Genomic DNA, 13,240 nt, shown 5'->3' with positions numbered 1-13,240 from the left:
TAGTTGTCACGGTTCCGACCATTTCTGCCTGCCCTAACCCCGAGCCTGCATGCTGTCCTGTACTTATCTGACTCTGACCTGCTTACAAACTTCTGCCTGCCCTACCCATGAGACTGCCTGCCGCCCTGTACCTGTCGAACTCGGACCTGGTTATGAACCTCTGCCTGTCCTCGACCTGCCCTTTGCCCGCCTGTATTGAACCTTCTGTTTCTTGTGTTTGCAACTGGGTCATATCCTGAGTCGTGTTAGTTTTGGGGCTTTTGTTGCACTGTTTCTGACTAAAGTACATTTAACCAATTTACTGCCAATGTATTAGGCCTAAGAAAATGGCGTCCATTGAGAGGGCAAGAACAAGATGTATGTCAGGAGAAGTGCAGTATTATCATAAGGAGATACTTGGAATACGGATGAGGAATGGAGGGAAAAAGAGAGGCAGAGGTCAAAGAGAGGGAATGAAGAGGGTGAGCTTGAATCGGAAAAAGGGGAGCTGGTTTGTTATAGAAGAATGGTAGGAAGTGTAAGCAGAGTGAGCTGTATGCCGGATCAAAGACAGGGGGAGAAATGGAAGTGAATGACGGCAAAGTATCAGAGGTGGTAAGTGTGGCGAAGATCTCAGAGCCTGAGGCTTGCACCGAGGGTCAGGATAAAGATGAGTCTGTGACGGTAGGAGTGACATTTGTGGAAAAAGTGGACCCTTGCCTTTTTAGATGATCCATTCGTGTTTTCAGGGTGGGTGAAAACAGAGTTGGGTGCTGTGGAATCAGTGAAGGTAACCAGAAGTGGTCTTGTGATAATTATGTGTTTCTGCTGGTCAGAGGGAGCAGTCGCTCTGCTTTGAACATGGGGACGAGATGTGAATTGTTTTGCTCTCAAGAAAAGGGTGCCTTTGAAAGGAGTGATTACTGGGGTAGCAGTAAATGTGAGAGTTTATCAACTGAAGGGGAAGATTCCCAGTGTTTGATGCGCGTCCTTTGGTTGCGACGCAGACATAGTGGCATGAGTGTTGAAACAAGAGTCATCTGTTCTTTCAAGTTTTGATGTTGAGTCTTTGCTTGACAAAGTGATGTTTGGATATAGAAGTTATCCCGTACGAGCTTTTGTGTCGAATACATTACGTCGTTACAGGTGTCAAGCTTATGGGCATGAGACAAAGGAATGTGTAGCATTGGGGAAAGTTGTGGTATGTGTTAATTGTAGGGGTGCCCATGGAGCTGGGGATCAGAATTGCCCGGTGTGAGAGAGCCAGGTTGAGGTTACCAGTGTTAGAGTAGTGCAGAATTTGTTGTATGCTGAGGCAGTGAAGACAGTAGAGGAAGATGGGTTAAGGGGGAGGGATCCTGAGAGGAGTGGTGTGAGTAGTAGATCTGTAATAGTACAGAGGGATAGGCCAACAAGTGATATATGCTTCAGTAAGATTGTTCTTCTTAGCATTTATAGCAATGGTTATCAACTGTACTGCAGGGATGGAACATAAATCGCAGAAAATTGAGGTTGTGGTGGCAGCTGCAGAGAGGTATTTGAGTGTACAAGACTTGACGTCAGAAGAGTTACATGGTGTTGTCACGCCCTGACCTTAGAGATCCTTTTATGTCTCTATTTTGGTTGGTCAGGGCGTGAGTTGGGGTGGGCATTCTATGTCCTTTTTTCTATGTTTGGTATTTCTTTGTTTCGGCCGGGTATGGCTCTCAATCAGGGACAGCTGTATATCGTTGTTGCTGATTGGGAGCCATACTTAGGCAGCCTGTTTTCCTTTGGGTTTTGTGGGTGGTTATTTTCTGTTTAGTCATTTGTTACCTGACAGAACTATTTAGCTGTTGCACTTTGGTTTTTTGATTCAGTGTTCATTCAAATAAATTTCATGATGAGCACTAACCACGCTGCGCCTTGGTCTACTCTTTCAGACGGTCGTTACAGGTGTGTTGAGTGCTGGTGTCCCGTCCTTTCAGGCTGTTGGCCTAAGGGAGGACTAGATTGATTTAAATAGTGGAGTAGGGTGGTGGGTTTTAGTGAGTGTAGGATTAGATGGTAGGGTATTTGTTGATATAGTTTATTTTTTTAAGAAACATATAAGGGAGTTATACTCCAGTCTAGTAGGTGATGGTAATACAACATTTATTGGATGCCAACTGCTGTTAAACCTTATTGAAGAAGAAACAAACGGGAGTTGTCTTGGGGGTGTGGTTTGATCAATGTGTTTGATGTGGGTGTTCTGTTCACTATTAGGTGATTGGCAGTAGGAAGCTGTCTGCTTAAGTTTTCGAGATGATCGATCTCTGTGGAGGGAGGAGCTGGTTTTTACATATTGTGTATATTTATTTATTCTGAAAATATTTCAGTTTGTTGGCAATGTCAATTCTTGCAAATGTTATGTTCGCTAGATGGACAGGCAAATGCCGCCGACTACTAAAATGTAAACCTATCAAAACGTGTGTACTATCCATGGTACTATCTCTGCTGATCACGTTATCCGTATCTAAGGTAGTAGACTGGTGATCTCCGTTCATCAAACTGCTATCAGGTAAAGTCTTATTTAATTTTTATCTAACTAGCTATTTAGTTATAGAAACATGATACCATCAGTGCAAGCTGTAAAATGACTCAACTTAGAACACAGCAACCTTAGTAATGTAGCTAGTTAGCTAGAAAGCATTATAACGAGCTAGCGTGTCATTCCGGGACAATGATCGCTTTAGCTTTCAGATTATTCCAAGTAATAATTTAGGACTACAAAAATCTATAGGACAAGTAGTATAAATCTACTACAGTCATCAAGGCAGGACCCACTTATTGTATTCATTCTGACAAATAAGAAATAACACATTATCCCTGTCAATAGTTGGAGTACGATGATTGCAGAGCTTTCAGGATGTTCATTTTCAAGCTACAAATGACATTCCTTTGCTGTGATTTATTTGATTAATTCTTGTCTCTCACTTTTGTCTCACATGACCTATTCAGCTTTCCTGTGTCCTGCTCCCAGATATCATCCAAGTGCTATTCACCAAGCATGGGCTGACTCGTTCACCTGTGAGAACCATCCGACTGCAGTTTGAACTAACCCTGCTGTCACTATTTAGACATTGGGACCACATATTGTCTTAGTCTAGTGCATTTTAGAATTGAAGAACACCCATTGCAGATACATGTGCTTGGTTGAGCATATTTATTCATTGTCTCTCACTTTTGTCTCCTATGATCTATTCACCAAGTCCTGCAGTTTGAACTAGCCCTGTCGTCATGATTTAGACATTGCATTTGCCTGTTTTCTTTTCTTTGTGGGTTGTTTTACAGTGTTAGGGTGGCAGGTAGCGGTTAAGAGCATTGGGCCAGTAATCGAAAGGTTGCTGGTTTGAATCCCTGAGCTGACTAGGTGATAAATCTGTAATGTAAATGTCTCTCTACATTGCTGACCAGGGTGGGATACTTTTGATATGCCTATGGGGTCTGCGCACACAAATGCTCCTGGAGAGAAGGAGGAATACTGAAGCATGCATTGATATGTCTCCTTCAGAGGCTCAGGCTTTTGGCATAGATGGTAACGCTCTCATTACTGGACTGTAAGATTGTGCCCACTTGAAAAATATTGATTGGTACTGTAGGTTATACTATATTTAGATACTTGAAATACCTTTGCTATTGTCTCCTTACTCAATAAATGGTGAAACACTATTCGTGATGGTGCTCTTTGTTTGAATGTACAGTGCATTTGGAAAGTTCAGACCCTTTGTCTTTCCACATTTTGTGGGGGGGAGCCATATGCTCTTATTCTAAAATAGATTTGATTTTTCTTTTAAATCAATCTACACACAATACCCCATAAGGACAAAGGGAAAACAAATGTATTACAAATAAAAAACAAAGACCTTATTTACATAAGTATTCAGACCCTTTGCTATGAGACTCAGCCTTTATGGTAGAGTGGCCAGACAGAGGCCAGTCCTCCGTAAAAGGTACATGACAGCCGCTTGGATTTTGCCAAAAGGCACCTAAACAACATTCTCTGGTCTGATGAAACCAAGATTTAACTCTTTGACTTGAATGCTAAGCGTCACATCTGGAGGATACCTGGCACCATCCCTATGGTGAAGCATGGTGGTGGCAGCATCATACTGTGGGGATGTTTATCAGCGGCAGGGACTGGGAGACTAGTCAAGATTCAGGGAAAGATGAACAGAACAAAGTACAGAGAGATCCAGAGCACTCAGGACCTCAGACTGGTGCTAAGGTTGACCTTCCAACAGGACAACGTCCCTAAGTACACAGACAAGACAACGCAGGAGTAGTTTCGGGGACAAGTCTCTGAATGTCTTTGAGTGGCCCAGCCAGAGCCTGGACTTGAACTCGATTGAAAATCTTTGGAGAGACCTGAAAACGCTCCTCCATCCAACCGGACAAAGCTTAAGACGATCTGCAGAGAAGAATGGGAGAAACTCCCCAAATACAGGTGTGCCAAGCTTGTAGCATCATACCCAAGAAGACTCGAGGCTGTAATCGCTACCAAAGGTGCTTCAACAAAGTACTGAGTAAAGGGTCTGAATACTTATGTAAATATATTTTCAGTTTTAAAATTTTAAAAACCTGTTTGTGCTTTGTCATTATGGGGTATTGTGTGTAGATTGAGGGGGAAAAAAACTATTAATCAACGTAACAAAATGTTGAAAAAGTCAAGGGGTCTAAATACTTTCAGAATGCACTGTATATGCATGAAATGTACATTATGGAAAACATGTCTTACACTCAGTCATAGTTAGTAGAATAATGAATGGATTGGCAAGATTTTGGCTCCGTCAACATTTAGAAGGTTCATAGGAAAGTTTTTAAATAATTTAAACCACTTAAATATACTCACATTCACTGAACATTTAGTAGCCTTCTTTGATACTAAAACGTTCATTTCCCAACTGATTTTTCTATAATCCTACTACAGGCTCTTTATCAAGGTCAAAATGTTGCCGACAGAGAGCACTGCCGTGCTTCTAGCTCTTAGGAAACTTTGCAGTATTTAAAAAATATATATATATTTCTTACATTACTAGCCCAGAACATTTGTTGTGTTATTACATACAGCTGGGAAGAACTATTGGATATCAGAGCGACAGTAACTCACCAGCACTACCAGTATTACGACCAGGAATAAGACTTTCCCGAATCTGATCATTTGTTCGCACTCCCCAGGGAAATTGAACTGATTCCAGAGGCCGACCCAAAACACCGCCAGCAGAGGAGAGGTACTCGGAGTGGTCTTCTAGTTTGACTTAGGAAGCGCGCACACCACCGACCGCTTATGAGTATAACTCGCTAATGTTCAGTCTCTGGATAATAAAGTTGACGAGCTCAGGGTGAGGATTTCTTTCCAGAGAGACATCAGGGATTGTAACATTCTCTGTTTCACCGAAACATGGCTCTCTTGGGATATACTGTCTGAGTCCGTCCAGCCAGTTGGGTTCTCAGTTCATCGCGCAGACAGGAATAAATATGTTTCCGGGAAGAAGAAGGGCGGGGGTTTATATTTCATGATTAACGACTCATGGTGGGATTGTGATAACATACAGGAACTCGACCTAGAATCACCCGACCTAGAATACCTCACAATCAAATGCCGACCGTATTATATCCCAAGAGAATTCTCTTCGGTTATAGTTACAGCTGTGTATATGCCCCCTCAAGCCTATACCACGACGGCCCTCAAAAAACCTCACTGGACTTTATGCAAACTGGAAACCACATATCCTGAGGCCACATTTATTGTAGCTGGGGATTTCAACAAAGTAATTTTGAGAAAAAGGCTGCTGAAGTTATATCAACACATTGACTGTAGTACTCTTGCTGCTAAAACACTCTACCACTGCTACTTCAACCTCCTCCCTTCCTATTGACAGAAACTCAAACAGGAAGTACCTGTTCTAAGGACTATTCAACACTGGTCTGACCAATCGGAATCCATGCTTCAAGATTGTTTTGATCACGCGGACTGGGATATGTTCCGGGTAGCCTCCGATAATAACACCGACGAATATACTGATACGGTGACTGAGTTTATCAGGAAGTGTATAGGAGATGTTCTACCCACTGTGACTATTAAAACCTACCCTAACCAGAAAATGTGGATAGATGGCAGCATTCCCCCAAACTGAAAACGCAAACCATCGCATTTAACCATGACAAGGTGACTAGGAATATGGCAGAATACAAACAGTGTAGTTATTCTCTCCGCATGGCAATCAAACACGAAAAACGCCAGTATAGAGACAAAGTGGAGTCCATATATTTATATATTCTTAATTCCATTCCTTTACTTAGATGTGTGTGTATTGGGTATATGTTGTAAAATTGTTAGATATTACTTGTTAGATATTACTGCACTGTCGGAGCTAGAAACACGAGAGTTTCGCTACACCCACAATAACATCTGCTAAACGCGTGTATGTGACCAATAAAATGTTATTTGATTTGATTTATCATTCTCCATATACCTTATATTCCAATGCATCCAACATTATCTGCTATTTGAGAACTCATCTGGTTTAGAAATCGAACTCTTGTTCTCATTGCAGAGCACATTTTTCAACTTTTAGAGAAGATTGTATTGCAAGTTATGCTATATGTGTAGCTATGCCATAAGTATAGGCTAATATGCATATGCAGCTGTTGTTTTTAAGCCTCCATTCTAGCATACACACATCCTTCTATCCACATGCTTTTATTTGTGTTACCATGCAAAGTATATTGAATGTTTCTTTAAGCCTGCAGCTAAATACTTGAAATTAGACATTTAATATGCCAAAACATGATTCAACAATTGAATTCACTGAGAGATAGCTAACGAAACACAAATTGACATTTACAGTAGCTAGCTGGCTACTCTGTAACATTGGCTAGCTTTCAATACATTGGCTGAATGGTCAACGGAGTTACCTCTTCATATGATCAAGACCATTCGTATTGCATGTTGCATATTTCAAGTGCACTCGAAAACAGATATTTATGATATTTTAGTCTAGGAGCTAGCTAGCTATATCTGCTTCTCTTCATCAGACAGCAGCTTGCGTTTTCACAATAGGCTGTGTTTACGTTGTAGATAGAAGCAGGCCGTTGGCTGCCTTCATCAAGAGGGGGAGGAGTTCTGATTGGTTCCAAGTTTAGTAGTTCGGCAAATTTGCCTCAGCGGCGGAGTGTTGAAATATACTTTTTATGAGAAAATGTGCAAGAATTGAAGGTGCCAACAAATTTTATAGTCATCATAAGAATGTTCTACTGTCATGTACAAAAAATTTGCTCCTCCCTCGACGGGGATCGATCAACTTCATGTTTAAAGGCTTCGGCACACCACCTATATAGCCTACTATCTATATAGCCCACCGTTGTGTGTTCCCCCTCACTCACCGTCGTTGAAATATCCCAAACAGCCACCGTACTTTGGCTAAAATAATGATCGGTGTGTTTGTGATGCTACGTTAGCTCATCATGTGAGAAAGTTTGAGTTGAATAAAAAAAAACAAGCCATTTATAAAGAACAAGTCTCCTTCTTTAAACATAACATTGGTGATTGTATGTCAATCAAACAGGTCCCGAGGCACTATATGCTAATGACTCAATTGGTTAATTCTGCTGTCTGTAATGAAGTGGGTAGGTTCAAATAAAATTGTATTTGTCACATGCTTTGTAAAAAACAGGTGTAAACTAACAGTGATAAGCTTACTTACGGGCTTTTCCCAACAATGCAGAGAGAAAAACATAAAAATAATAGAAAGATAATAACACAAGGAATAAATACACAATGAGTAACGATAACGTGGCTATAATCATGGGGTACCAGTACTGAGTCCATGTGCAGGAGTAGGAGGTAATTTAGATAGATATGTACATATACCAGTGAAGGCTCCTAAGAGGAGGAAGGGGAGGACCGTCCTCCTCAGTCAATTTCATTTTTTTTAAAGAGGGAAACATTTCTTTAAGTGGTCCTTTAAAGATAAATCTATACTAAATATATTCAAGTCACCAAATAATTGATTAAAACACATTGTTTTGCAAGGAAGGTCCACAGTACACTCAACAGCACACTGTAGGGTGGAACCATGGTATGTTGGAGGAGAGCTAGCTTCCGTCCTCCTCTGGGTACATTGACTTCAATACAAAACCTAGGAGGCTCATGGTTCTAACCCCCTTCCATAGACTTACACAGTAATAATGACAACTTCCGGAGGACGTCCTCCAACCTATCAGAGCTCTTGCAGCATGAACTGACATTTTGTCCACCCAATCAAAGGATCAGAATATGAATCTAGTACTGAAAGCATAAGCATAAGCTAACTAGCACTGCAGTGCATAAAATGTGGTGAGTAATTGACTCAAAGAGAGAGAAAGACAATAGTTAAAGTTTTGAACAAAATCATTTCTTAAATAATGAACGAGAAGCAAGAGAGAGAGAGAGCTAGCAATAGGCTCAGACAGAGGGATGTTATGATAGCTAGCTGGCTATGACTATCCAACATTGGAACTCTTCCAAGTCAAGGTAAGCTTTAGGTTTTACTAATTTGTTGTCACCGGGACCTGCTGATGTAACTGCTAAACTGCTTACTGACTGTACACTGTACTGCATAGTTGCAGCGGGTTTTCTAATGCGTTAGTTCTATTAGCTGACTTTACTTTCATAGCAGCGACATACAAACAGCTCATTCTATTCCTTTTGCATCTACGCGCTCTCCTCTCCTTTTCCCTTCGCTTGTGGACTTCAATGCACAACACATCAGCTGTCTGTGACCAGGAGGAAAAACATTTCCAAGCCAAACCTTCACAGGATAACCGCTAAACACAGCCTACATCGTTGTCACCATATTAGCTAAAGTTACATCAAACTATTTACATGTGATCAGGGGTGTATTCATTCCGCCGATTCTGTTCAAAAACGGAAGGAAACAGAACGAAACGGGGATAAACATACCTGAATTTGTCCAGTAGATATTTTTGTTTGCAACTGTTGGACTAATGATTACACCCTAGATCAGCTAGATGCAGGCAAGAGTGTGAAAGGCAGTATTGAATGTGTCCCTGTCTTGACCTGTGTGCGCCTACTTTGTAAACTTTCATTCATAGGCTAGTTTGTAGCAACCTCATGATGGGTATAGGGAACATTCGAGTATCATGTAGTAGCCTAAACCTATTGATGTTCTGTTGAACTGGGTGAATGGAATATGAATGACAGTCATCTAATATGCTGTAATAGAAAAAAGTATATGCAGATAGTCCGGGTAGCTATTTCGCTAACAATTTAACAGTCTTAGGTTTAGGGGTATAAGCTGTTCTCAAATATAATCAAATTGTATTGGTCGCATACACATATTTAGCAGACGTTATTGTGGGTGTAGCGAAATGCTTGTGTTCCTAGCTCCAGCAGTGCAGTAGTACAGTATCTAACAATTCACAACAACACACAAATCTAAAAGTAGATGTATAAATGTTTAAATATTAGATATTAGTTCAGGGTCCTGTTGGCTCCAGACTTGGTGCATCGATACCGCTTGCCGTGTGGTAGCAGAGAGAACAGTCTATGACTTGGGTGACTGGAGGGACATTTTTTAGGGCCTTCCTCTGACACTGCCTGGTATAGAGGTCCTGGATAGTGATGTACTGGACCGTACACACTAACCTCTGTAGCGCCTTGCGGTTGCTATACCTAGCGCTGATACAGACAGTCAAGATGCTCTCAATGATGCAGCTGTAAAACAAATCTTTTCAGCCTCCTGAAGGGGATGAGGCGTTGTCGTGCCTTCTTCACGACTGTATTGCTGTATGTGGACCATGGTAATTCCTTTGTGATGTGGACACCAAGGAACCCGCTCCACTACAGCCCTGTAGATGTGGACGTGGGCGTGCTCAGACCTCCGTTTCCACACCACACGGCCATCTCACTGATCTCCCCCATATAGGCTGTCACATCGTTGTCGGTGATCAGTCCTAGCACCATTGTGTCGGCATCAATCTTAATGATGATGTTGGAGTCGTGCGCGGGCACGCTGGCGTGGGTGAACAAGGAGTACAGGAGGGGACTAAGTAAGCATCCCTGAGGGGCCCCCGTGTTGAGGGTCAGCGTGGCGGATGGGTTGTTGCCTTCCCTCAGCACCTGGGGGCGTCCCGTCAGGAAGTTCATAATTCAATTGCAGAGGGAGGTGTTCAGTCCCAGGGTCCTGAGCTTAGTGATCAGTTTGGAGGACACTATGGTGTTGAATGCTGAGCTGTAGTCAATGAACAACATTCTCACATAGGTTCCTCTTATCCAGGTGGTAGAGGGCAGTGTGTAGTGCAATAGTGGATCTGTTGGGGCAATATGTGAATTGGAATGGGTCTAGGTTGTCTGGGATGATGTTGTTTATGTGAGCCATGACCAGCCTTTCAAAGCATTTCATGGCTACAGATGTGAGTGCTACGGGGCGATAGTCATTTAGACAGGTTACCTTGGCGTTCTTGGGCACAGGGACTATGGCGGTCTGTAGGTATTACAGAGAGGGTCAGGGAGAGGCTGAAAATATCAGTAAAAACACTTGCCAGCTGATCAGCACATGCCCTGAGTATGCGTCCTGGTCTGACCCTCCGCTGCCTTGCGTCAGAGCTGGCTTACTAGGATACCCTCTTAGTCCTGTATTGACGCTTTGCCTGTGGCTTCTGGTTGGGATATGGACATACGGTCCCTGTGGGGACGACGTTGTTGATTAACTTATTAATGAAGCCAGTGACTGAGGTGGTAAACTTCAATGTTATTGGATGAATCCAAGAAGATATTCCGGTTTGTGCTAGCAAAACAATCCTGTAGCTTAGCATCCACTTCATCGGACCACTCCCTTATTGAGCATGTCACTGGTACTTCCATTTTGAGTTTTTGCTTGTAAGCAGGAATCAGGGGGATAGAGTATTGTTCAGATTTGCCAAAGGGAGGGTGAGGGAGAGCCTTGTATGTGTTTCTGTGAGTGGAGTAAAGGTGATCAAGAGTTTTGTCACCTCTAGTTGCACAGGTGACATGCTGGTAAAAATGAGGTAAAACAGATTTCAGTTTCCCTGCATTAAAATCAATGGACACGAGAAGCACCGCCTCTGAATGTGCATTTTCTTGTAGGCTTATGGCCCAAACAGCTTAGTGCCAGCATCAGTTTGTGGTGGTAAATAGAGAACTACAAAAAATATAGATGAAATCTCTCTTGGTAAATAGTATGGTCTCCAACTTATCATAAGTTATTGTAACATATGCGAGCAAAAAACTGAGACTTCTTTAACATTAGAGATCGCCCACCAGCTTTTAACAAAGAGACACCCCTCCCCCTTAAGCTTACCCGAGCCTGCCGTTCAGTCTAGATGATGCATGGAGAAACCCACTAGAAATATATTATCCGTGTCCTTGTTCAGTGAAGACTCCGAGTAACATAGAATATTACAGTTCTTCAGGTCCCATTGATAGGATAATCTCGAACAGAGGTCATCCAGTTTGTTCTACAGTGACTGCACATTCGCCAATGTTAGGAGGCCGCCTCGCCTACCTCTTTTTCGCCGCCGCTTCCTCTTTTGAGGATTAGGGCCTGGTCCAGAGCAAGCATAGCTATAGCCGCGGGAAGGCCATGCTGACATTTTTGGGGGGACCACACTACAGACGGCAATATTGGTCCGCTAATACAGGACTAATAGAAGGCCAGTGCACCACTTTTGGGAAGAATTATGAAAATAGAAAAATAGAAAACAATATAGAAAAAATACATTTGATTCAGATTTTTCAGGGGGTACTGCAGCACCCTCAGCACCCCTTGGTCCCGCGGCTATGAGCATAATGTCCGGCCGTGCCAGGCAGCAGTCCCGTAGTGGGCATGTGGGCAGGATTGAAATCTAAATCCAACCGAAGGAAAACGGTGACGTCCCCTGTTCCATAAATCTCACAAAACTCTGTTTTGAAAAATACTGACATTATAACTAAAGTTCTACTTATATTTTTTACGCCCATTTTGGGACTACAATTCATGTTTAAGACTACTGTTGATGCCACATAGCCTGTTTTCAACTAGAGAATTTGTTATTTTAGTTCAGCCCCTCTTTAATGCTGGAATCTGTACTTGGTGAAACTGTCATACTCGTTTGGGATATTACAAGAATAAATAAGTTACTTCAAAACACCAACACTGATTTTTTTTCCCCTTGTATGTTATTGCATGCGCGATAGAACAGCAGAATACAGTGCACTCTGAAAATATTCAGACCCCTTGACTTTTTGCACGTGTTCTTACATTACAGCCTTATTCTAAAATTGATTAAATCTTTTTCTCCCCTCATCAATCTACACAAAATACCCCATAATGACAAAGTTAAAAACAGGTTTATAGCCATTTTTGCAAAAAACTAACAAAAAAAACCTGAAATATTACATTTACATACGTATCCAGACCCTTTACTCTGTACTTTGTTGAAGCACCTTTGGCAGTGATTACAGCCTAAAGACTTCTTGGGTATGATGCTACAAGCTTGGCACACTCGTATTTCGGGAGTTCTTCCCATTCTTCTCTGCAGATCCTCTCAAGCTCTGTCAGGTTAGATGGGGAGCGTCGCTGCACAGCTATTTTCAGGTCTCTCCAGAAAAGTCTGGGCTCTGGCTGGGCCACTGTCGTGGAATATTCTAATCAAGTGAGAGAGACTTTGTCATTTCTTCAAACAATCATCTTTATTTAATATCAATGAATTATTGCAATAATGAAACTAATAGCCTAACCTTAACAGAAATGAGTAATCTTGGTTTCATCAAACCAGAGAATCTTGTTTCTTGTGGTCTAAAAGTCTTTAGGTGCATTTTGGCAAACTCCAAGTGGTCTGTCATATGCCTTTTACGGAGGAGTGGCTTCCGTCTGACCACTATAACATAAAGGCCTGATTGGTGGAGTGGTGCAGAGATGGTTGTCCTTCTGGAAGAATCTCCCATCTCCACAGAGGAACTCTGGAGCTATGTCAGAGTGACCATTGGGTTTTTGGCCACCTCCCTGGCCAAGGCCCTTCTCCCCCGATTGCTCAGTTTGACCGGGCGGCCAGCTCTAGGAAGAGTCTTGGTGGTTCCAGACTTCTTCAATTTAAGAATGATGGAGGCCACAATGTTCTTGGGGACCTTCAATGCTGCAGAAATGTTTTGGTACCCTTCCCCAGATCTGTGCCTCTACACAATCCTGTCTCGGAGCTCTAAGGACACTTCCTTCGACCTCATGGATTGATTTTGACTCTG

General features: G+C 42.2%; 1 long non-coding RNA gene across 1 annotated transcript; it reads left to right on the top strand.

Annotated features, from left to right (window-relative positions):
• Window positions 1-350: 350 nt before the first annotated feature.
• LOC106572325 (uncharacterized) lies at window positions 351-3,669 on the top strand. Its single transcript, XR_001321104.3, has 2 exons — window positions 351-2,518; window positions 2,959-3,669. It is a non-coding gene; the product is annotated as an uncharacterized LOC106572325 (long non-coding RNA).
• The last annotated feature ends 9,571 nt before the right edge of the window (window positions 3,670-13,240 follow it).

Source organism: Salmo salar, chromosome 15 (genome assembly GCF_965601325.2).
Source record: "Salmo salar chromosome 15, fSalSal1, whole genome shotgun sequence".
Taxonomy (NCBI): domain Eukaryota; kingdom Metazoa; phylum Chordata; class Actinopteri; order Salmoniformes; family Salmonidae; genus Salmo; species Salmo salar.
The sequence above is the reverse complement of the archived record's forward strand: the minus strand, read 5'-3'. Positions and strand labels throughout refer to the sequence as shown.